This window comes from Callospermophilus lateralis, unplaced genomic scaffold, assembly GCF_048772815.1.
Source record: "Callospermophilus lateralis isolate mCalLat2 unplaced genomic scaffold, mCalLat2.hap1 Scaffold_397, whole genome shotgun sequence".
In the NCBI taxonomy this organism is placed as follows: Eukaryota; Metazoa; Chordata; class Mammalia; order Rodentia; family Sciuridae; genus Callospermophilus; species Callospermophilus lateralis.
In genome coordinates, this window is record NW_027514351.1 from 1,194,154 (window position 1) to 1,220,907 (window position 26,754).

Consider the following 26,754-nt stretch of genomic DNA (forward strand, 5'->3'; position numbering starts at 1 on the left):
GAGGAGAAGCTTGGCCCAGTGCGCACAGCTCCACCTACTGGAAGAGAAGTTAATTGAACTCTAGGACTGCATGTATTATTACTATTTTTTTATTTGTATTTTTTTCTTTTTCTTTCATTTTCATTTTTGTTGTTGTTGTTCATTAACTTTTTTAAATGTTTTTATTTTTTTAATTTCTTTTATTTTATTATTATTATTATTAATATTATTATTTTAAATTTTAATTTTCAATTTTTTAATCATCATTATTACTTAAAATTTTCTTTCTTTATTTTCTATTTTTTTTGTCTTTTCATTTCATTTCAATTTTTTTATTCCCCCTTACTTGAATTCTACCTGCCTACTCTCATTCTCTTTAGTGACTTCTCCCTTCCCTTCTAATATCTTTCCTCTCAAGCATCAAATAAATTTATAAGAGTAAGCAGTAACTCAGTAGTCAAAAGAACGAGAAGTAACATGAGAAGCATAAAAAAGCAAGGAAGAAAAGGAGTACGAACAATGAAGGACAGCCTAAATATTCAAGAGCACCTAGAGTCATCAGAAAAATGGTCATATAAAGAACTCAAGGAATACCTTAGACAGATGGAATGGAACCTTAAAGAGGATACGAGACAGCAAAAACAAACAGTGATAGAACGCATTGAAAATAAATTACATAAACAGATAAAATAAGAAATTAAGCATCTTTATCAGGAGATAGAGATTATTAGAAAAATAAAACAATAATTCTAGAAATCAAGGAAATGATAAACCAAATTAAAAATTCAATTGAGAGTATCACTAACAGTGTAGAGCAAGTAGAAGACAGAATGAAGACAAAATATATCATCTTGAAAAAAGTCTAGCCAACAAAGAAATGCTGTAAAAAATTATGAGAAAACATTCAAGAGATATGGAATAACATAAAAAAAAAAACTAATGAGTCATATGGATAGAGGAAGGTACAGAGATTCAAACCAAGAGAATGAGAAATCTGCTGAATGAAATAATTACAGAAAACTTTCCAGAAATAAAAATGGAAAGGGATAAACAAATTGTAGATGCTTACAGGACATCGAGCACACAAAATCACAGTAGACCAATGCCAAGAAACATTGTTATGAAGATATCCAATATACACAACAAATAGAAAATATTAAAAGCTACCAGAGAAAGGAGGCAGATTAGAATCATTACAATCAGGGGTAAACCAAAAAGGTTAACAATGGATTTTTCATCATAGATGCTGGAAGTGAGAAGATCCTGGAACAACGTACTTCAAACACTGAAAGACAATGGATGCCAACCAAGAATTATGTATCCAGCAAAATTAAGCTTAAGGTAAGACAACGAGATAAAAATATTTCATGATAAACAAAACCTAAAAGAATTTGCAGCAAGATAACCAGCATTGCAAAGCATCTTGAGCAAAACACTACACGAGGAAGAAATGAAAATCAACAACGAAAACCATTAGTGAGAAGTGCCTCAGTAATGACAGAGGGCGGGGGAAAAGCTAATCATGGAGAAACAAACTAATTTAAAAAAAAGATATAAGCAAACATGGGTGGCAGTACAAACCATATATCATTAGTAACTCTAAAAGTAAATGGCTTAAACTCTCGAATAAAGTGACATAGGCTTGTAACTTGAAATTAAAAAAAAATCCAACAATATATTGCCTCCAGGGGACACATCTGAATGGAAAAGACATACACAGGCTGAAGGTGAAAGATTGGGAAAATTTATACCATGCACACGGTCCTCGTAAGCAAGCAGGGGTGGCCATCCTCCTATCGAATAAAATCGACCTCAAGACTAATTTAATCAAAAGGGATAAAGAAGGACATTATATACTGCTAAAATGAACCATTCACCGACAAGACATAACAATTATCAATATTCACGCAGCAAATAATGGTGCTGCGATGTTCATAAAACAAATTCTCCTCAAGTTAAAGAATCAAATAGACCACAATACAATAATTATGGGTGACTTCAACTCACCTCTCTCACCATTGGACAGATCCTCCAAACAAAAGTTGAAAAAAGAAACTATAGAACTCAATCTCGCAATCAATACCCTAGACTTAACTGACATATATAGAATATATCAACCATCATCAAGTGGATATACTTTTTTCTCAGCAGCACATGGATCCTTCTCAAAAATAGACGATATGTTATGCCATAGGGCAACCCTCAGTAAATATAAAGGGGTGGAGATAATACCATGAATTTTTTGTTATCATAATGGAATGAAACTGGAAACCAATGATAAAAGAAGGAAGAAAAAATTATACATCACATCCAAAATGAAGAATATGTTACTGAATGATCAATGGGTTACAGAAGACATAAAGGAGGAAATCAAAAAATTCTTAGAGATAAATGAAAATACAGACACAACATATCAGATTCTATGGGGTACAATGAAAAGAAGTTTTAAGGGGTAAATTCATCGCCTAGAGGTCATTCCTCAAAATAGAAAAGAAAAACAAATAAATGAGCTCACACTTCATCTCAAAGCCTTAGAAAAGGAAGAGCAAAACAACAGCAAATGTAGCAGAAGGCAAGAAATAATTAAAATCATAGCGAAATTGAAACAAAAGAAACTATTGAAAAAATTAACAAAACTAAAAGGGGTTCTTCAAAAAGATAAATAAGATAGACAGACACTTAGCCATGCTAACGAAGAGAAGAAGAGAGAGAAATCAAATTACTAACATACGGGATGAAAAAGGCAAAATTACAACAGATGCTACATGAATACAGAAGAAAATTAGAAATTATTTTGAAAACCTGTATTCCAATAAAATAGAAAATAGTGAAGACATCGATAAATTTCTTAAGTCATATGATTTGCCCAGACTGAGTCAGGAGGAAACACACAATTTAAACAGACCAATATCAATGGATGAAGTAGAAGAAGCAATCAAAAGACTACCAACCAAGAAAAGCCCAGGACCGGATGGGTATACAGCAGAGTTTTACAAAACCTTTAAAGAAGAATTAATACCAATACTTCTCAAGTTATTCAGGAAATAGAAAAACTGGGAGCTCTGCCGAATTCATTCTATGAGGCCAACATCACCCTGATTCTGAAACCAGACAAAGACACCTCAAAGAAAGAAAACTACAGACCAATATCTCTGATGAACCTAGATGCAAAAATCCTCATTAAAATTCTGGCGAATTGGATAGAAAGGCACATCAAAAAAATCGTGCACCATGATCAACTTGGATTCATCCCTGGGATGCAAGGAGGGTTCAATATATGGAAATCAATAAATGTTATTCACAACATCAATAGACTTAAAAATAAGAACCATATGATCATCTCGATAGACGCAGAAAAACCATTCAACAAAGTAGAGCATTTCTTTATGTTCAAAACATTTTAAAAACTAGGGATAACAGGAACTTACCTCGACATTGTAAAAGCTATCTATGTTAATCCTCAGGCTAGCATCATTCTGAATGGAGAAAAATTGAAGGCATTCCCTCTAAAATCTGGAACAAGACAGGGATGTCCTCTATCACCACTTCTATTCAATATAGTTCTCAAAAAACTGGCCAGAGCAATTAGAGAGATGAAAGACATTAAAGGCATAAAAATAGAAAAAGGAGAACTTAAATTATCACTATTTGTAGATGACATGATTCTATACATAGAAGACCCAAAAGGGTCTACAGAAAAAACTACTAGAACTCATAAATGAATGCAGCAATGTGGCAGGATACAAAATCAACATGAATAAATCAAAGGCATTTCTGTATATCAGCGACAAAACTTCTGAAACAAAAATGAGTCAAAACACTGCATTCCCAATTTCCTCAAATAATTAAATACTTGGGAATAAACCTAACAAAAGAGGTGAAAGATTTATATAATGCAAACTACAGAACCCTAAAAAGAGAAATAGAATAAGATCTTAGAAGATGGAAAAATATACCGTGTTCATGGATAGGCAGAACTAACATCATCAAAATGGTGATATTACCAAAAGTTCTCTATAGGTTTAATGCAATGCCAATCAAAATCCCATAGAAACTTTTTGTAGAAATAGATAAAGCAATCATAAAATTCAAATGGAAAAATAAAAGACCCAGAATAGCAAAAGCAATTCTAAGCAGGAAGTGTGAATCAGGCAGTATAGCGATACCAGATTTCAAACTATATTACAGAGCAATCATAATGAAAACAGCATGGTACTGGTACCAAAACAGGCGGGTGGACCAATGGTACAGAATGGAGGACACAGAAACTAATCCAAAAAGCTACAACTATCTTATATTTGATAAAGGAGCTAATGGCCTGCAATGGAGGAAGGATAGAATCTTCATCAAATGGTGTTGGGTAAACTGGAAATCCATATGCAACAAAATGAAACTGAATCCCCTCCTCTCGCCATGCACCAAAGTTAACTCAATGTGGATCAAGGAGCTAGATTCAAATCAGAGTCTCTGCGTCTGATAGAATAAAAAGTTGGCTCCGATCTACATATTGTGTGGTCAGGCTCCAAATTCCTTAATAGGACACCCATAGAACAAGAGTTAATAATAAGAATCAACAAATGGGACTTACTTAAACTGAATTATTTTTTCTCAGAAAGAGAAACAATAAGAGAGGTAAATATGGAGCTTACATCATGGGAACAAATTTTTAGTCCTCACTCTTCACATGGAGCCCTAATATCCAGAGTATACAAAGTATACAAAGAACTTAGAAAATTAGACAATAAGATAACCAATAACCCAATGGGCCAAGGACCTGAACAGAAACTTCTCAGAGGAGGACATAGAATCAATTAACAAGTACATGAAAAAAATGCTCTCCATTTCTAGCAGTAAGAGAAATGCAAATAAAAACCACCCTAAAATACCATCTCAATCCAGTGAGATTGGCAGCCATTATGAAGTCAAACAACAACAAGTGCTGGCGAGGATGTGGGGAAAAGGGTACTCTTGTACATTGCTGGTGGGACTGAAACTGGTGTGGCCAATTTGGAAAGCAGTATGGAGATTCCTGGGAAAGCTGGGAATGGAAGCACCATTTGACCAAGCTATTGCCCTTCTCGGACTATTCCCTGAAGACCTTAAAAGAGCGTACTACAGGGATACTGCCACATGGATTTTCATAGCAGCACAATTCACAATTGCTACACTGTGGAACCAACCCACATGCCCTTCAATAGATGAATGGATAAAAAAATGTGACTTTTATATACTATCGAGAATTACGCAGCACTAAAAAATGACAAAATCATGGAATTTGCAGGGAAATGCATGGCACTGAGCAGATTATGCTTAGTGAATCTAGCCAATCCCTAAAAAACAATTACCAAATGTCTTCTTTGATATAATGAGAGCAACTAAGAACAGAGAAGGGGGGGAAGAGCATGAAGAAAAGATTAACATTAAGCAGAAACATGATGTGGGAGGGAAAGGGAGAGAAGAGGGAAATTGCATGGTAATGGAGAGAGACACTTATTGTTACACAAAATTACATATAAGAGGTTGTGGGAAAATAAACAAGGAGAGAAATGAATTACAGTAGGTATGGTAGACAGAGAAGATGGGAAGAGAGGGGAGTGGGGATAGTAGAGTATAGGAAAGGTAGCAGAATACAACAGTAACTAATAGGGCATTATGTAAAAATATGGATGTGTAACTAATGTGATTCTGCAATTTGTATTTGGAGTAAAAATGGGAGTTCATAACCCACTTGAATCTAATGTATGAAATATGATATTCAAGAGCTTTGTAATGTTTTGAGCAACCAATAAAAGAAAAAAAAAGTAGCAACATATATGCCAATAGAAATTCATCATGAAAAGTATATAATCCACAGATCGAAAAATGTTCATTTTACTGAACATGGATTCATGTATAATGTTTTTCAACTAGGAAGCTCACCCATAGGTTGAATTTTCAGTTCCAACAGCGTTTAGGAGGAGTGAACTCTTCTCTCAATTTGCATCTGCCAATTCAGCCACCTCACAAGTGTATACGAGTGATATCAGGTAGAATTCTATATGTGCATATAAAAATACATGTACTGAATAGGCTACACAGAAAGGGAGACAGGGATTCACATATTTGCTAATTTTAAAAACACATTTAGAACTATTTCAACAAAAAAATTGACTAGACTTATAACTCCTACATTATATAATGCAAAAGGCAATTCCAACAATACACAATGCGTCCTCTGAACTGCTTGTGTTTCTTCTCTTTTTGGCTTATTTTTCACCATCATATTAGGATTATTAGTCAGAGACTAGTAGGGTATGGGTTAGTGACAGGGATTCAGTATTTCAAATGGAAAATTGAAAAATGAATCCAATGTGTATGTAAATATGTGCTACACAAAAATCTTCCCACTCACATCCAGAACAATGCCTTGACATTACCTACGCCCCAAGTAAAACACAATTAGAGTAGAAAAGTGTGAAAATCTATGAATACATATATGGAATGGAATATGCTCGGGAGTTCACAACCTTGGAGGTGGTAGAAGAGTTTCCAAAAGTAAAGGACAGGGTAAACACTCCACAAAAAGGAGCTCTGCTGGCCTAAGAATTCTTGGGAAACGGCTTCTGAGGTTGGGCACTTGAAATATATGTTGTTGTCATGAGCTTTAGCTTCCTTTGTAGTGAGACCATCATAGCTGGGTCTGCATCTATGTAACCGAAAGACATGGTTTCTTATATTTCAATGAACATGAGGCAGCAGTGCTCAATTCTCTCTTTGTAGCTAAACTGTGTCCATTGGAAGCTAAGTGTCTCCCAGTGGGGACTGTGAAGACATTTGGTCATCCTCCACTTTTCGTGGTATTTCTTGCTGCTGCACTGGGAATTTGGTATTTGCTTCACAAAACATAAAAAGTTCATCTGAGATACAGTGCTGGAGGGAGTTCTGTCACGTGTGGTGGGTCAGGGTCTGCAGGAGAATGCACCAACCAGGCTTGTATCCCACATAGCTTGCCCCAATAACCATAGCAACCTGATTCTGAATATTGCCCTGAAAACTCTCCATTTAACAAGATGCCTTTACATATAAGGGTCTGATGTCTGCACTATATCAGTCACAAAAAATTTGGAAGCCAATGGCAGATTCACATGGCCCCAACATGATGTTTTATCACACACCTGCCCACCACTGCTCTAGCCCCCCTACTCAGCAGGCTCCAAATTACTGGCTTCTCTTGTTCTACACCATTTTAATGAAACCCAGTCAAAAACAAGGCACTGTCTGGTATACACATGATCAGCAACAGGACATCAAAAGTTTCTGCAGTGCCACCTGGTCATGGGAATTTCAAAAATTTCTTGGTATTTATCTTGAAATTTTTCAAGGATGAAGTTAGAGGCACTGTGGGTTTCAATTCATTCAGGAACCATTAAGTGTTGAGAAAGTTCATTACAATGAACGCTCTGGAGAACTCTCACAGTCAATGCTTCTCAAACAGTTGCCAAAAGGTCTCCTAAAGCCAGGCCAACTGACATCTACAATGTGAGGTCCATGTGTGTTTTGACTCTCAAATATGGGTGCTAAGTCTTTCAGAATAAAATCATGTGATATCCTGGCTGAGATTCTCAGGCCTCTGTGGAAAGCCACCCTGGGCCTAGATCTCAGTTTCCAAGAGTGAGTCTCATGCGTGGCCTCCTAAAATCCCAACACAATTCATGGCAATACTTCTCTGAGGTCAGTTTCAGAACTCAGTCTCTAAGGGGAATCACACCAGAGTTCAAGCCCAGGTGGACCCAGTCATCCCTTCCATCCGCCAAAAAATGACCACAATTAAAATCAAAACACTCCCACAGGGCCATCATCTTCTTCCATATAGACACTCATCATAACCTCCAGCTGGAGGTTTCTATGAGCCCAAATAAGCTCACTTGCCCCTCATTTGCCTAAAATCATGATGGCCTGGACACTCTTCCTGTGAACCAGGAATGATCAAATATTCCTGCTGTTAAAGTGTTCCACTTCTCCAATTTGAGGCCTACTGGCTGTACGGTATAGATTCTTTATGTGATTTGGAGTCATGAGAAAACCCAAGCAAATATGGGCTAGCCTCTGCAGGGATTTCAAGAACTCATTTGACCCAAAGGATCCCTATTCTCACTTTATGGAGGTCAGGAACCTAAAACAAGAAGGCAAAAATATTCATCAACAATGACTGCTCTTTTGGCCATTTTAGTTTTGGAAGCACATGGGATCTTTCTTTAGATCCATCAGGTGCTGAGAATCAAAGCCACAACCTCATACAAGGACAAGAGGCTGATTCAGACACATCTCATTCCAAATCAATTAAGCAAAGAGCCACAGGTGATGTCCATACATTTCCATATGAAAACAGTTTTCTTCAGGCTACACAAAGGGGTGGCCTGAGGCAAAGACCTTCCTGACATTCAGGGTAATAGAAATAGAAGTAAGCAAATGGCCCAAAGAAGGGTTTCTCCACTGAGACTTTACTGGTCACACTGAAATCTGAGTTTTCTTAGATGCTCCCATTCACTTCAGCAATCCAGCACATGGCCATGTCACAGAATCTTGTGGTGTTACATATTTGGGAAACAAAACCATGAGCCTATTCTGGAGAGTGGCCAGAATTCACGAAGAAAACAGGAACTTTAGAAGATAGTAGATGTTGCCCATCCATAAGGCAAGCTGCAGTCCATTCATTAATTGGGCAGTATGAATGCGGGGAAGCTTTCAACTAGAGACAACACATCCATTGATGCATTCTCTTTTCTAATGTCTACAACCACGGATACAGTGGGATACACAGACCTAGAAACACTCACCATGTCAAACGACTTACTAGAAACAGTCCACTCCAAACCAAACAAACCACTTTTCCTACCTATTCTCAGAACATGAGAAAAAACCACAAACTCACACCTACAACGGCAAAGGCACTTACTTCCCCCAAATAGGTCTGTGACTATCCGGAGTGTCTTCTGACTGGTGGGCCATATTATGTTCCCACAAAATGGCCTGTCCTGTTTCAGATCTGGTCTCCTTGTCCAACTCTGTGAAGTTGTCAGGAGCCAAAGGTGAGCCACTACCTGCTTTCTCAGGAAAGGCCCCTCATCAGAGCTCTGCTGGCATTTTTCCATCCTCACATCAGTAGGTACCAAGAAAGACTGACTATGTCTTTGGGAAAAGCAAACAAGTTAGCCCACTGGAACTGGGAGTGGGACTGGCTCTGGGTGCCTTCCTTCCTGGATCCCAGGTTCAGAGAATTCCATCACCAAGGAAGTGAAGTGAGGTCACTTCTTTCAGGAACTGAATATGGTCACTACCTTGGTAACCACTTTGTGCTAACAGTTGCATCCAGGGTTCCCATGAGATGGAGGCTGCCCCAACATCCTGTGACACATTCAGAAGTTAGAATGGTATATCAACCATAGGCATCAGGGAACAGCTCTCCACAGAGGCCTGGTTCAGTCCATCTTCTCTTCATTAAGAAGAGAGAGGCTGATTCAGACTATCAATTAATCCTGACCAGGTTGTTTGCCATGGAAGATGACTATTGCTCTCTCAGGTCCTACATAGCTGCCTATATCTTCTGCAAGGATCATTTCTCCATGGATCTTTGATGTTCTCAGCAGGTGGAAGATCATCTACATTCCTATATTGTAAGACCCACACTGTCCCTGCTCTTAAGTAAGTTATACTGAGGGAACAGTGTATGGTTAGGGTTAATAACATGTTCAATTTGGGTTACAAATCATTCTGCGGGATGAATAATGGTATTGGCAAAATGCGATATTTACAAGAGTATATATGTGAAACATAAGTATGAAAGCAGAAATCTAGGTAAGATTTGAAGCCCAGAAGGGCATTGGGGACTTGAGTGGGATACTTAGCTTTGAGTAATGTGCAGCACAGATGTCTCAGATAAATCAATATACACTGGCATCGTACCTTGTACCTTGGATATTGAATGTTGAAGAGAACATCCAGTCAAAAACTGATAGTCGGTAGGATTAGGAAGGTAGTTGGTAGGTTTAGAAAGAAGAGTGAGTATAGGATTTGGACCAAAAGTTCTTTCGCAATAAGATTTCGGGTAGAGAGTGTATGTAAATGTAAGCACATGTGAAGAGTCAGTCACAATGATGAACTGGGGAAAAATATAGGAAAGCAGATATCAATAGAGACATTAGGAAATCAAGCAAAGTACAAATTGTGTGATAGGGTTAGACATTGTCAACAGGTTTGAAGTTGAATATATAATCTTAAGAAGAAACAAATATGTAGTCAAAAATAGAATTGATATTTGAGAGCATTAGGCAACCTGGACATGGATGTTTTTAGTAATCCATGCTCACTTTCCATTTACGCTTTGGTACAATTGTAAGTGTGACCTTTGCTTTTTGTGTCCAGAATATTTCTGTAATAAAATGTGTATGTAGATCAGGTGAAAAGAGTATTTCTTCCACCAATTCTGCGAGCAATATTTTGAAGACTTACAAATTAGTATGGGGGTACAAATAGGTGTACCCTGTTTCAATGAATATAGACATAATGCATGAATAGACCATACTGTGAATAAATAATATAACTGGATCCACTTTAAATAATGGATTGAATAAATATCTGAAAATTTATAAGAAATTTTATATTGATATGCAATCATTCATTCCAACCAGTTATATATCTAACGATAATCTTAGGATTATGGTTTATCATGAAGGGTGTGTGAGTTTTGGTTCAAAATTGATTATGGAAATCGAAAATAATATATTTGGAAAAAAGTCTCATGAATAGACCAGTCAAGAAACATAGAGGAATACATGTGTTCTGGAGCAGGAAGTGATTGAAAGTGAAACAAATGCCTATAAATTTGCTAACTAGTGAATAAAATATATATACTGAGATTTGCATAAACTGAAGAAATAGTAATGTACCAGTGTGGAATAAAAATTAATGTCAAAATACACATCATGTCCCATAGGAACCTACATGCATTGATGTTAAACTGGGTCAGTTAAAGTAGACATATTAGGATTTGTATGCACCTTTTACTGAAGTTAGTTTTCAGTACTAGGAAACAAATATGTATTTCGGGTGGATGAATATTTCTAAGAATAATCTTGTGAAAAGTTGATTATTAATCCACATACATGAACATGAATGAATTTAGGGAGTGTATATAAGACACACATATTTCATATTTTTAAAAATATGGAGAGTATATATATATATATATACTCTCCATATATATATATATATATGTATATATATATATACATATACACACACACACACACACACACACACACACTAACACAGACATTAAAAAGTAGCAATATATATGCCAATCGAAATTTATCATGAAATATATATCATAAAGATGCAAAAACATTCATTTTAGTGAACATGGGTTTATGTATAATGTTGTTCCACTGGGAAGCTCACCCATAGGTTGAATTTTCAGTTCCAACAGCGTTTAGGAGGAGTGATAACTTCTCACTCTTTGTATCTGCTAAGTCATATACCTCACAAGGATGTACGTGTGATACCTTGTAGGATTCTATTTGTGCATATAAAAATACATGTGCTGAATAAGCTCCAGAGAATGGGAGACAGTAATTCACATATTTGTTAACTTTAAAAACACATGGAGAACTATTTCAATTAAATATTGAATAGATTTATAACACCTACCCTTTATCATGCAAAAGGCAAGTCCAACTCTGAACTGCAAGTATTTATGTACTGTTTGGGTTATTTTCTTCCATCATATTTGGATTAGTAGTCAGAGTCTAGTAGAATATGGGTTAGTGTCAGGGATTCAGAATTTCAAATGGAAAATAGAAAAATTAATCTTCTGACTCTCATCCAGAACAATGCCTTGTCATTAATTTTGCCCCAAGGGAGACACAATTAGAGTAGAAGAGTTACAAAATCTGTGATTACATTTCTGGAATAGAAAATGCTCAGGAGTGCACAAACTTGGAGGTGGAATAGGAGTTTCCAAAAGTAAGGACAAGGTACACACTCCACAAACATGAAGCTCTGCTTGCCTAAAACTTCTTGAGAAACTGCCAGTGAAATTGGGCACTGATATATAGGTTGTTGTCAGGAGTTAAGCTTCCTTTGTAGTGAGACCCTCAAAGCTGTGTCTGCATCTATGAGACCTGGAGGACAACATTTCTCATTTTCCAATGAACACGAGGCAGCAGTGCTGAATTCTCTCTTTGTAGGTAAACTGTGGGCACTGGGGGCTTCTTGTCTCCCCGTGTGGACTGTGAAACCATTTGGTCATCCTCCACTTTTCGTGGTGTTTCTTGCTGCTGCACTTGGAGTTTGGTTCATGCTTCACGAAATACAAGGAGTTCAACTGGGAAACAGTGCTTGAGGTAGTTCTGTCACGTGTGGTGGGTCAGGGTCTGCAAGAAAATTCACCAACCAGGCTTCTATCTCTCAAAGATTGCCCGCTTGTCCATAGCAACCTGATTCTGAACATTGCCCTGAAACTACGCCATATAACAAGATGCTTTTACATATAAGGGTCTGATGTCTGCACTCTGTCAGTTACAAGCCATTTGGAAGCCAATGGCAGATACAAATGGCCCCACCATGATGTTTTATCACACACCTCTCCACCACTGCTCTAGGCCCACTACTCAGCAGGCTCCAAAATACTGGCTTCTCTGTTCTAAACAAATTTCATGAAACCCTGTCAATCAAGGCACTGTCTGGTACACTCATGGTAAGCAACAGGACATCGAAAGTTTCTACAGTTCCACCTGGTCATGGAAATTTCAAAAATTTCGTGTTATTTATCTAGCCATTTTTCAAGGACGACGTTGGATGCACTGTGGATTTCAATTATTCAGGAACCATTAAATATTGAAAAAGTTCATTTCAAAATAATTCTAGAGAACTCTCACAGGCAAGGCTTTCCAAAGAGTGGACAAAGGTCACTTGAAGCCAGGACCATTGAGGTCTACAATGTGAGGTCCTATGTCTTTTGACTCTCAACTATGGCTGCCAAGTCTTTCAGAATAAAATCATGTGATATCCAGGCTGAGATTCCCAGTTCTTTGTGGAAAGCCACCCTGGTCCTAGATCTCAGGTTCCAAGGGCGACTCTCATGCGTGGCCTCCTAAAATCCCAACACAATTCATGGCAATACTTCTCTGAGATCAGTTTCAAAACTCAGTCTCTACGTGGAAACACACCAGAGTTCAAGACCAGTTGACCCAGTCATCTCTTCCAACCGCCACACCAATGACCAGAATTAAAACCAAAACACTCCCACATGGCCCTCATTTTCTTCCATATAGTCACTCATCATAACCTTGGCTGGAAGTTTTTATGAGGCACACAGCCCAAGACAATGTCAAAATAAGCTCCCTTGCCCTTCATTTGTCTAAAGTCAGTGTTTCCTGGACAACGTTCCTGTGAACCAGGACTGATCAAAGAGGCATGCCATTAATACTGTTCCGCTTTTCCAATTTGAGGCATACTGACTGTCGGGTATAGTTTCTTTATGTGATTTGCAGTCATAAGAAAACCCAAGCACCTATGGGCTAGCCTCTGCAGGGCTTGAAGAACTCAGTTGACCCAAAGATCCCTGTTATCACTTGATGGAGATCAGGAATTTTACAGAGGAAGGCAAGAGACTTCATCACAATGACTTCTCTTTTGGCCATTTTGGATTTGGATGCACACATGGGATCTTTCTTTAGGTCCATCAGGTGCTGAGAATCTAAGCGATAATCTCAAACTGCACTGAGAGGCTGATTCAGACATATCCCTTTGCAAAGCAATTAAGCCAGGAGCCACAGGTGATGCCCATTTATTTCCATTTGAAAACTGTTTTTTTCAGGCATTGGAAATGTGGGGCCTTAGGCAAAGACCTTCCTTACATTCAGGGCAACAGAACAATAGGTAAGCAAAATCCCAAAGCAGATTTTCTCCACTGAGACTTTCCTGGTCACACTGATATCTGAGTTTTCTGAGATATTCACCATTCTCTTCAGCTATCCAGTACATGGCCATGTCCCAGATTGTGGAGGAGATACATATCTTGAACACAAAACCATGAGCCTATGGGAGAGTGGTCAGAATTCAGGAAGAAATCACGAATGTAGGAAGGTAGTAGGTGTTGCCCATCCATATGGTAACCTGCAGTCCATTCATAAATTGGACAGGAAGAATTCTGCGAAGATTTCTACTAGACAGGACACATCTATTTATGCATTCTCTTTTCTATTGTCTACAACCACGGACACAGTGGGATATGCAGACATAGAAACACTCGCCTTCTCAAAGGACTTACTAGAAACAGTCCACTCCAAACCAAGCAAACCGACTTTCCTACATATTCTCAAAACATGAGATAAAATCAAACACACACACACACACACACCCACAAAGGCACCTTCTTTCCCCAAATAGGTCTGTGACTATCCAGAGCGTCCTCTGACTGGTGGGCCATACTATGTTCCCCCGAGACGGGCTGTGCTATGTCAGATCTGGTCTCCTTGGCCAAAACTGTGATGTTATCAGGAGCCAGCGGTGAGCCACTGCCTGTTTTCTCAGGTAAAGCCCCTCTTCAGAGCTTTCCTGGCATTTGTCCATCTTCAATTTAGTTGCCAAGAAAGACTGACTCTGTCCTTCTTAAATCCAAACATTTGAGACCACTGGGACTTGGACTGGGACTGCCTCAGGGTGCCTGGCTTCCTGGATCCCAAGTTCAGAGTGTTCTATCAACAAGAAAGTGACATAGGTCACTTCATCTAGAACTGAATGAGGTCACTGCCTTGGCAACCACTTTGTCTTAACAGTTGCTTCCAAGGGTCCCTGAGATGGATCCTGCCCCTACTTCCTATGACAGTTTCACAAGCTAGAATGGAATATCAACCACAGGCACCCGGGAACAGCTCTCCACACAAGCCTGGTTTGGTCTATCTTCTCTACATTAAGAAGAGAGAGACTGCTTCAGACACATCCCTTCATTCTGACCTGTTTTTTTTTTTTTTTGTCATGAAAGATGACTTTCGCACTCTCAGGTCCTTCATAGCTGCCTACATCTTCTTTAGGGATCATTTCTGCATGGACCTTTGAGGTTCTCTGCAGGTTGAAGATCTCCTACATTCCTGTATTGTAAGACCAACTCTGTCCCTGCTATTCTGTAAAGTTAGATTGAGGGAACAGTGTATGGTTACGGTTAATAACATGTTTGATTTGGGTTAGGATCATTCTGCTGGATGAATAATGGTATTGGGAACCTGCGATATATATAAGATTATATAGGTGAAATATATGAATGAAAACAGAAATCTCGGTAATATTTGAAGCCCAGAAGGGCATTAGGTCCTTGATTGGGATACTTAGCATTTAATTATGTTCTGCACAGATGTCTCAGATAAATCTATACACAATGGCATAGGACCTGATACCTTGGATGATTGAATGTTGAGGAGAACAACCATTCAAAGAGGGAGAGTCGGTAGGATTAGGAAGATAGTTGATAGGATTAGAAAAAAGTGTGAGTATAGCATTTGGACAAATAGTTCTTTAGCAATAGGTTTTCAGGTAGACAGAAAATGTAAATGTCAGCACATGTGAAGAGTCAGTCACAGTGATGAAATGGGGAAAATATGTAGGAAAGCAGATATCAATAGCGACATTAGGAAATCAGGCAAAGTATAAAGTGAGTGATAGCAATAGACACTTTCAACAGGCTTGAGATTGAATATATAATCTTAGGAAGTAACAAATATGTAGTCACCAATAGGATTGACATTTGAGAGCATTAGGCAACGTGGACATGGGTGATTTTCATAACCCATACTCACATTCCATTTAGGCTTTGGTACAATCGTAAGTGTGACTTTGCATTTTGTGGCCAGAATATTACTGTGATAAAACGTATATGTAGATCAGGTGACATGAGTCTTTCTTGCACCATTTCTTGGAGCAATATTTTGAAGGGGTATAAATTAGTATTGGAGGTACATATAGGTGTACCATGTATGTATGAATATAGAGATAATGCATGAATAGACCATACTGCGAATAAATAATATAACTTGTTCCAACTTTAAATAATGGATTGAATTGATATCTGAAAATACACAGGAATCATATATTGATATATATACATTCATTCCAACCAGTAATACATCTAATGGTAATATTACGGTTGTGGTTTATCATAAAGAGTGTGTGAATTTTGCTTCAAAATTGATTATGGAAATCGAAAATAATGTGTTTGGAAAGAAGTCTCATGAAATGACCAGTCAAAAACAAGGAGGAATACATATGTTCTGAAGCAGGAAGTGATTGAATGTGTTACAAACTTCTTTAAATTTGTGAACTTGTGGATGAAATGTATATTCTATGATGTACAAAAACTGCAGAAATAGTAATGTACCAGTGTTTAATAAAAATGAACGTCAAAATACACATCATGTCCCATAGGAATCTACTTGCATTGATGTTAAAGTGGGTCAGCTACTGTAAAAATAAAGGGATTTGTTTGCACCATTCACTGAAGTAACTTTTTAGTACTAGAAAACAAATATGTATTTCAGGTGGATGAATATTTTTAAAATAATCTTATGAAAAGTTTAATATAAAACCACATACATGAACAAGAATGAATTTAGTGAGTGTATAATAGGACACATATATTTTATATTTTGAAAAATCTAGAGAGTATATATATATATATATGTATATATATATATATATATATATATATATATATATATATATATATACACACACACACACACACACACACAAAACACACACAGAGACATTGAAAAGTAGCTATATATATGCCAATTAAAATTCATTGTGAAATATATATCATCCACAGATCCAAAAATATTAATTTTACTGAACATGGATTTATGTATAATGTTCTTGAACTAAGAAGCTCACTCATAGTCTGAATTTTCAGTTCCAAAAGTATTAATGAGGAGTGATCTCTTCTCACACTTTGTATCTGCCAAGTTAGCCACCTCTCAAGAATATACGTGTGATACCAGGTAGGATTCTATATGTGCGTATAAAAATACATGTGCTGAATAGGCTACAGAAAAATGGAGACAGGAATTCACAGATGTGTTAACTTTAAAAACACATGCAGAACTATTTCAACAAAAAATTGACAAGATTTATAACTCCTACCCTATATCATACAAAAGGCAAGACCAACTATACACCATGCCTCTTCTGAAGTGCTAGTATTTCTATTCTGTTTCGGTTATTTTTCTCCATCATATTAGAATTAATAGTCAGAGTCTAGTAGGGTATGGGTTAGTGTCAAGGATTCAGTATTTCGAATGGAAAATTGAACAATGAATCCAATGTGTATTAAATATGTGCTACACAAAATTATTCCCACTCTCAACCAGAACAATGCCTTGACAATCCCTTCACCCCAAGTAAGACACAATTAGAGGAGAAGATTTAGAAAATCTGTGAATAAATTTGTGGAATGCAATATGCTCAGGAGCTCACAACCTTGGAAGTGGTAGAGTAGTTTCCAAAAGTATGGGACAGGGTAAAAACTCCACAAACATGGAGGTCTGCTGGCCTAGAGACTTCTTGAGAAACTGCCTGTGAGGTTGGGCACTTGAAAAATATGTTGTTGTCAAGAGCTTTAGCTTCCTTTCTAGGGAGACCATAAAAGCTTGGTCTGGATCTATGAGACCTGGAGGACATGGTTTCTTATTTCCCAATGTACATGAGGCAGCAGTGCTGAATTCTCTTTTTAGATAAACTGTGGCCACTGGGGGCTAAATGTGTGCCGGTGTGCACTGTGAAGGCATATGGTCATCTTCCATTTTCGTGGTGTTTCTTCCTGCTGCACTGAGAGTTTGGTATTTGCTTCACAAAATACAAGGAGTTCAACTGGGTCACAATGCAAGAGGAAGTTCTGTCATGTATGGTGGGTCAGGTTTTGCAGGAGGATACAAGAACCAGGATCCTATCCCACATATCTTGCCCCCTTGACCATAGCAACCTGATTCTGAACAATGTCCTGAAACCTCTCCATATAACAACTTGCCTTTACATGGAAGGTTCTGCTGGCTGCACCATGTCAGTCACAAGCCATTTGGAAGCCAATGGAAGATTCACATGGCCCCACCACAGATGTTTATCACATACCTGCCCACCACTGCTCTAACCTACTACTCAACAAAGTCCAACTTACTGGCATCTCTGTTCTACACCATTTACATGAAACCCAGTCAATCAAGGCACTGTCTGGTATATTCATGATCAGCAACAGGACATCAAAAGGTTTTCCAGTGCCACCTGGTGATGGGAAATTCAAAAATTTCATGGTATTTATCTAGCCATTTTTTAAGGATGAAGTTGGAGGCACTGTGAGTTTCAATTTTTTCAGGAACCATTAAATGTTTAGGAAGCTCATTTCAATGAAATCTCTGGAGAACACTCACAGGTAAGGCTTCCCAAAGAGTGGCCAGAAGATCATATGATGCTATGCCCATTTAGGTCTACAATGTGAGGTCCATATGAGTTTTGACTCTCAACTATGGGTGTCAAGTTTTTCAGAATAAAATTCGTGGTATCCTGGCTGAGAGGCTCAGTGCTCTGTGGAAAGCCACCCTGGGCCTAGAACTCAGTTTCCAAGGGCGATGCTCATGCCTGGCTTCCAAAAATCTCAACACTATTCATGGCAATACTTCTCTGAGGTCAGTTGAAGAACTCAGACTCTAAGGGAATCACACCAGAGTTCAAGAACATGTGGACCAAGTCATCTCTTCCAACCGCCACCCAAATGACCACAATTTAAACCAAAACACTCCAACGTGGCGCCCATCTTCTTCCATATAGACACTCACAATAAACTCCACTATGGCTGGAGTTTTCCATGAGGGGCATAGCCCAAGACCGTGTCCAAAATAAGCTCTTTTGCACCTAATTTGCCTAAATTCAGGGTGGCCTGGACACCCTTCTTGTGAACCAGAAGAGATTAAATAGGCCTCCCGTTAATACTGCTCCGCTTCTTCAATTTGAGGCCAAATGACTGTGGGGTTTGGATTCTTTATGTGAATTGGAGTCTTGAGAAAACCCAAGCAACTATGGGCTAGACTCTGCAAGGCTTTGAAGAACTCATTTGACCCAAAGGATCCCTAATCTGACTTGATGGAGGTCAGGAAAGTTACAGAGGAAGGCGAGAGACTTCATCCACAAGGACTGCTCTTTTGGCCATTTTGGTTTTGGATGTACACATGGGATCTTTCTTTAGATCCATCAGGACCTGAGAATCTAAGCCACAGCCTCACACAGGGTAAATAAGCTGATTCAGACACATCCTTTCCAAAGCAATTAAGCAAAGAGCCACAGGTAATGCCCATTCATTTCCATTTGAAAACTGTTTTCTTCAGGCTTCACAAAGTGGTGGACTGAGGAAAAGACCTTCCTGACATTCAGGGCAACAGAAGGGTAGGTAAACAAAAGGCCCCAAGCAGGGTTTCTCCACTAAGACTTTCCTGGTCACACTGATATCTGAGTTTTCTGAGATGCTCACCATTCCCTTCAGCTATACAGGACATGGTCATGTCACAGAGCTTCGAGGTTGTACATATCTTAAACAGAAAACCATGAACATATTCTGGAGAGTGGCCAGAATTCAGGAATAAAACAGAAACTAAGGAAGATAGCAGGTGTTGCACATCAATAAGGCAAGCTGCAGTCCATTCATAAATAGGGCAGGATGAATGCTGTGAAGCTTTCTACTAGACAGGACATATTAATTGATGCATTCTGTTTTCTAATGTCTACAACCACGGACACAGTGGGATACACAGACATAGAAATTCTCGCCTTGTCAAACGACTTACTAGAAACAGTTCACTCCAAACAAAACAAACCGCCTTTCATACCTATTCTCAGAACATGAGACAAAACCGCAAACCCACACCCACACCACAAAGGCACCTCCTTCCCCCAAGTAGGTCTGTGACTATCCGGAGTGTCCTCTGTCTGGTGGGCCTTATTATGTTCCCTGGAAATAGCCTGTTCTGTCTCAAATCTGGTCTTTTGGCCAACTCTGTGAAGTTGTCAGGAGCCAGCGGTGAGCCACTGCGTGCTTTCTCAGGAAAGGCCCCTCTTCATAGCTTTCCTTGCATTTGGCCATCCTTACATCAGTAGGTCCCGAGAAAGACTGAGTCTGTCCTTGGTAAATCAAAATAAGTTTGACCACTGGGACTGGGACTGGGACTGGCTCTGGGTGCCTGGCTTCCTGGATTCCAAGTTCAGAGAGTTCCATCACCAAGGAAGTTAGGTGAAGTCACTTAATTTTGGAACTGAATGAGGTCACTGCCTTGGCAACAACTTTGTCCTAACAGTTGCTTCCAAGGTTCCCATGAGAGGGAGGCTGCTCCTACTTCCTGTGACACTTTCACAGGTCAGAGAGGTATGTCAACCATAGGCATGCAGGAGCAGCTCTCAACACATGCCTGCTTTGGTCCATCTTCTCTACATTAAGAAGAGAGTGGCTGATTCAGACACATCCCTTCATCCTGAGCAGGTTGTTTGCCATGGAAGACTTTTGCTCTCTCAGGTCCTTCATACTTGCCTACATCTTCTCCAGGGATCATTTCTACGTGGACCTTTGAGGTTTTCAGCAGGTGGAAGATCCTCTATTTTCCTGTATTTTAATACCAATTCTGTCCCTGCTCTTCCGTAAAATTAGATTGAGAGAACAGTGTATGGTTAGGATTAATAACAGGTTCGATTTGGTTTAGAAAGAAAACTACACGGTTGAGCAAACAGGGTCCTACAGTTAGCAATAATATGAGGAATTTTAATGGACCGGCCATGGCAGATAAAAGCGCAGTTAATCAGGTCACTATGTGAACCAAGACTCAAACCTCCCTTTTGGGGCCTCTGTCTCTCTTTGACGCTCTTCAAGTCGTTTTCTTAATTTATTCATAGATTCTTTTACAACTCCAGTATTGTCGGCACAAAAACAACATTCTTCCCTCAATGCAAGCAAAAAGGCACCTTTCTCTCATGAAGAGGAGGTCCAACACTCGCCTGCTTTGTAAAACAACTTCAGAAAGAGAGAGGTTAAAATTCCTGTAAAGCTGTGATGTCGGTTTTTAATGTCTTTAAGGTTTGGCCTATTTCTGCTTCTAATTGTGTCTTTGTTGTGTCTCATGGACTAGCCCACCCCTTAAGCAACTATTATTTCTAATAGGATGGCTAAAGTGAGGGATACAGGTTCCCGCTGGAACCGGGTTGTATGCCCCCCTATTTGATCTTTAAATGAACCTACGTCATGATAGAGAACTCTGGAAAACATCTGCATCATTACATAATTAATCACATATATTGACCATTTTATGAAAACATAAATAATGTTAAAGTGTATAGAATTATACTGTTGTAGGGATGGACAAGGAAAGGGACCTAAGATAGCACCAAACACAGGAAAACAGCCTTATTTGGTTGCATCCGGATTTAGAGGGCATTGCTTCTGTTGTAATCAATTAATCCCCTGAACCCCAAGTTTTGGTAGTTTTAGAATTTGTACCCAATATGTAAGGGAAGTGGATCAGAAGTTCACAGTCTGTAGAAATTCACAAAAATCAGTTTTTGTTTCTGTTTTTGTTCCTCTGTTCTGGGCAAGTTAACTTTTCAAGGACACCTTGGAAAGGGAGAGCTTTTTTGTCTCTTTTTTTTCTCCCTGCCAGCTGTCACCATGAAGCCCAGTTGGTAACTTTTTTATCTTAGAAATGTAGTCATCTCTGTGAAGCCCCAGCTCAAGGCCAGAGGCTTTGTTCACATATTTTGTGAAAACCTAGTAAGGCGGTGTCAAGCTTAGGGGTGGTGATTTTTCCAGCCAGTGGCCAAGTAGAACAGGGCAACACGAAAAGTGGAAGTTTATCTACATTGAACTCTTTCAGAGGGACTCTTTTGCTGAAAGACCTAATGTAAGCCTCGGTGAAGACTTCTGGAGAAGGTTATTTAAGACATATCTATGGACCTGGTACAGAGGGGGAAGACTGGGAAGGCGAGGCTGAGAGCAGCTCCGTGGATCTGAGAATGAGGAAGATGAGATGTAAAAGAATAATGGAAAAGGGGTTTGGGATTTTCCTAGAACAAAACTTGAGCAGTAGAACAGGTAGAGCAGAGGTGAAGATGGGAGTGAGTATTCCAAAAACCCCTGAGGGACTTTAAATTTTTAGAAACCTGTTTTCAGTGATGACAAAGCAACTTTAAAGACCATTTTTATTACATCTTGGATAGGGGTCTGAGGGTTCTTCTCAGCTGGTTTGAGCTTTGGTTTAGCTTCTTAGAGGACTTGGTGGGACCTAGTGCACGCACAGACAGAAAAAGAGAGGAGTGAGTGAGTGGAGGGGTACCTCGGTACCTGCTACCTCAGCAAGGGGGCAATGGTCTGAGAACTGGCAGAGGTTTGGGTTTTTGATCTAGTAATTGGAGGTGAGAAATCACGTTGCTGAGGTGGGGGTGACAGCAGAGACTCTAGAGCAGAAGACCGAGGGTGAGGAACTATTGGAGAAGCATAGTACAGGATGTGAGTGAAGGAGGGAAAAGGATTCCACATAGGGGAATTTTCCCCTTTTGAGCACTTGCTGAAGTTAAAAATGTCACGCAGAATTTGAGGATCTAGAGAACCCTCTGGGGGCCATAGCTTTTGGTTGTCTAATTGGTAATATGGCCAATGCTGTGTACTGAATGTGATGAGGAGTTTGGGTTCCACCAGGCAGCCCCGGTATGCTCACATCCCCGTGAGTTACACAAGAAGTTGGCTTTTCCCCCACACAGCCATGGCTGTTTGTGGCTTTGATAGTCCGCCGGGCATACATCATAATCTAGGCTAGCCCACCTGAATCTGGCTCGCGTTTCTGTGCATCCATAATGTTTGTTTCAATTATCTATGGAACGGAAGGGATTTAATGAAACTTTAGTGGGATCCTCTTCATCAGGGTTATCTCAATAGGAAAGACGTATACCAAGCTGAAAAATGTCTGGGTGGAGAGATAGCCACCAGGTCCCTAAGGGGGCTGTATGCGAGATATACCATACTTCTTGTCTAGTAGGATTTGAGATCAGCCTTCACTGCTGAACAGGCTGATGAGGGTTAGGAGTACTGGTGGCCAAGTTGAGAGTCTACAGTCTTGTCCACATAGCGAATACGAAATTTGAAATGGTTACCAGTCTTTTCCAGTTTCCAACCAGAGTCTGGACACAGCGAAGGCTTTAGATGAGAGGCATGGATCCAAAAAGTGATTCTGTCTACTTTTACCGCTGTAGGTGTTATAAGTAGCACCTGGTATGTTCCTTTCCAGCGGGGTTCTAGGAATGACACCTGATGTTGTCTTATGTAGACGAAGTCTCTTACTTGATATTGATGTGGAATCCCCTCGTCCCCAGGTTGGTAGGCAGTGGCCAGCTGTTTCCACAGTTATCACTGAGTTCTTTCAATGGCTTTAAGTCTGTCAAGCAAGGGGTGTGGAAGGGATTGTTAGGCCTTAGAGTTGGGGATTAGGTCCCTTACTGGATGATGGGCATCATAGAGAATTTCATAGGGGGTGAGGTTACACAGAGAAACTGAGGGAGTATTTCTCGCATGAAACAGTGCATAACGCAGGAGCATAGTCCAATCTTTTATGTCAGTCTCTAAGCTTAATTTTGTTAAGGTCTCTTTAATGGTTCTATTTATTTTTTCTACCTCTCCTGAGCTCTGGGGTATATAAGCATAATGTAACTTACAATTAATCCACACGTGACTTACCTGGGCCATGAACACAAGTCCATTATCAGACCCTATTACCTTAAACAGACCATATCTTGGAAAAATATCTTCCAGGATCTTCTTGAGAACCATTTGGGCCGTTGTTTTTTTTTTTTTTTTCCTGTGTGTGTTTGTGTGTGTGTGTGTGTGTAAGGCTTCAATCCATCCTGAAAATGTATCGACAAAGACTAGGAGATATTTAAGTCCATACCTTGCTGGCTTAATTTCAGTAATGTCCACTTCCCAGAATTTTCCTGGTCTGGTTCCTCATAGGTGCTTTCCTCTAAGAAACTTGGAAGGGTAAGCATTAAACAATTGACTGACCCAACAGGCTTTTGTTACCGGTTCAGTTTTTTTCTTTCGCTGTGTGTTGGTTAGTGGAAAACTCTGTTCTTAATCCTACAGGAGTGCCTGCAGTTTCTTTGAACCAAGGTGAGTGAGTTGACGTACATTTTTAACTTAGTGTAGGGCTTTCTGTAATTGCAGGCTGAGCTCAGTAAAGTTGAGGCGTTCAGTGTCAGTGTCCTTAGATGTTATCTAAAACTTCCTGTTACTCAGGGGTCCATTGGAATTGGGCATCTCCCTTTAACAGCGGGTATAAAGGAGCAGCTAAGGACGCGAACCCATTTATCCATAACCTGCAAAACCCAGCAATCCCAAGAAACTCTCTTAGTTGTCTGCTGTAAGATGGGGTTGGTATCTGCTCAACGGTTTGTTTTCTGGGCTCAGTGACCCATCGTTTACCGCCCCTGAGGAAATAGTCATGGAAGGTTACTTCTTGCTGGCAAATTAGGCAATTTTGGCAGAAGCTCTATACCCGAGTTGAGCAAGCTCCGATAATAGTGCTTGGGTCCCAGTTCAGTTTTCCTTGGTGTTGGATGCCAGTAGCAGGTGATCCACGTATTGAAGCTGGGTGACTTTGGGGTGTGTAGTTCTGAAATTGTTGAGATCTCTGTGGAGGGCTTCATCAAAGAGAGTGGGGGAGTTTTTGAACCCCTCTGGGAGTCTAGTCCAAGTTAGTTGACTATACTTTCCAGTTTCTGGGTCTACCCACCCAAAAGCAAACAGCAACTGACTATCTTTATGCAGAGGCAAGCAAAAGAAAGCTTGTTTTAAGTCCAGAACAGTATACCATTTCTGCTCAGGGTTCAGAGTGCTAAGCAGTTGGAACAGATTAGGTACTGTGGGGTGAATGTCCTGCACTCTGTTGTTGATCTCTCTTTGGTCTTTAACAGGTTGATAGTCCCCGGTTCCTGGCTTTTTCTTCTAATAACAGGGGAGTGTTCCAGGCCAATTGACAGGGCCTTAGGACCCCTAAGGCCAGATATTTCTGAATATAGGGCCTTATCCCATCTTTAGCTTTTTATGCTTAGAAGATATTATTTGACATTGATTGGGGAGGCTGAGGTTTTTAACTCCACTGTTATTGGAGGTTGTTTCACGGCCAGGCCTAACACAGCAGTTTTTGCCCAGGCATCTGGGTTATCTGTTATCCATTTCTGTGGTAGCTTGCCTGTTTGATCAGTCTTGGGGGGTGTGAAGAGTGGATGTTTATCTTCTACTAATATAGTTACAGCCGTGACTATAGGAGTTTTTACTGAAGGATTTAGAAATTTCTTTTGGGGGCTTTCAGGGTTAAAAGTTATTTTGGCCCAGAGCTTCGTGAGCAGATCTCTGCCCATCAATGGGTGTGGGCATTCTGGGATTACTAGGAAGGAGTGATGGATTTTTCCTTTCCCCAGGTCCATGGTCCTCTTAGTAGTCTAAGCCCGATATTTACTGCCATTAGCCCTTTGAACTACAGACCTTTTATTTGATAGACGGCCCAATGGGGCCCTAAGGGCTGAGTATACTGCTTCTGTATTCATTTCAAAGTTTACTGGGGTCCCCTACTCTTCAAAAGTTACCCTGAGCTAGGGGAAGGAATCTGAGCCCCAACTTTCTTAGTCATCCTCCAGAGTCAGAATGGCTGGCTGGCGTGTCTGTCTCTTTATAGGGCACTCTTTGGCCCAGTGTCCTTTTTTTTTACGGTAGGCACATTGATCTGAGGCCAGGGGTGGCCTCTGGCACGGGCCCAGGTATCCCTTCCTGTCACCTTATGTCTTAATTTCTGGCCTCTTTCTTGTTGTGACCAGGATCTAAGTCAATGCCTTAGTCTTTCTTTTGCTTCTCTCATCATCCCTTTGCTCCCTTTCTTTTTCCCTGTTTCTCTTTTATAGTATATTTTTTGGCTTCTCTGACTAAATCTCTCTTTTAACTTTTTTTTTTTTTTTAATATCCATGGCAGCTTCCCCAATTAAGGCCATCATGACAGATGCCTTTTGATCTGCTGCCTGAGGATCGAAAGGAGTATATCTCTTATATGCCTCCATAATTCTCTCTAGAAACATAGAGGTAGATTCATCAGGCCTTTTAATAATTTCTCTTACCATGGCCAAATTAGTTGGTCACCTAGCGGCCCCTTGGATACCCGCTATTAGAGCCTGGCAATAATTGGACATATGCTCCCTATCTTCAAAGGTGTTGGGGTCTCAGTTGGGTTGGTTTAAGGGGAAGCCGGCTTTGATTATGTTAGGAAGTTGTGTTGGTCGCCCATCAAGTCCGAGGATATTTTTTTCTAGCTTCCAGGAGGTTTTTCCTCTCATTCCTCTGTCGTGAAGAGAGTCCCTAAAAGTTGTTGGCAGTCATCCCAAGTAGGCAGGTGTGAAAACGTTGGTGAGTTCTCTGAGTTTTTTTAGCCGGGCCAGCTTCCTCTAGGGAAGGAGGGGCTGTGTGTGCCATTCGACAGTCATCTGGAGGGTGCTGGGCCATCCTGGCTTCCTCGAATGGTGGAGAGGCTGAGTAAGCAGCAGGGGAATTACTTACAGGGTTTTGGGGGTTGGGGGACAAGGGCAGAGGATAAGGACGAGTAGAGTCTTGAGACTCAGGGAGAACAGAGGGTGGAGGTTGAGGAGCAGAGAGTTTGAGAGATAGAATCGTAGGGGAAGGAGTAG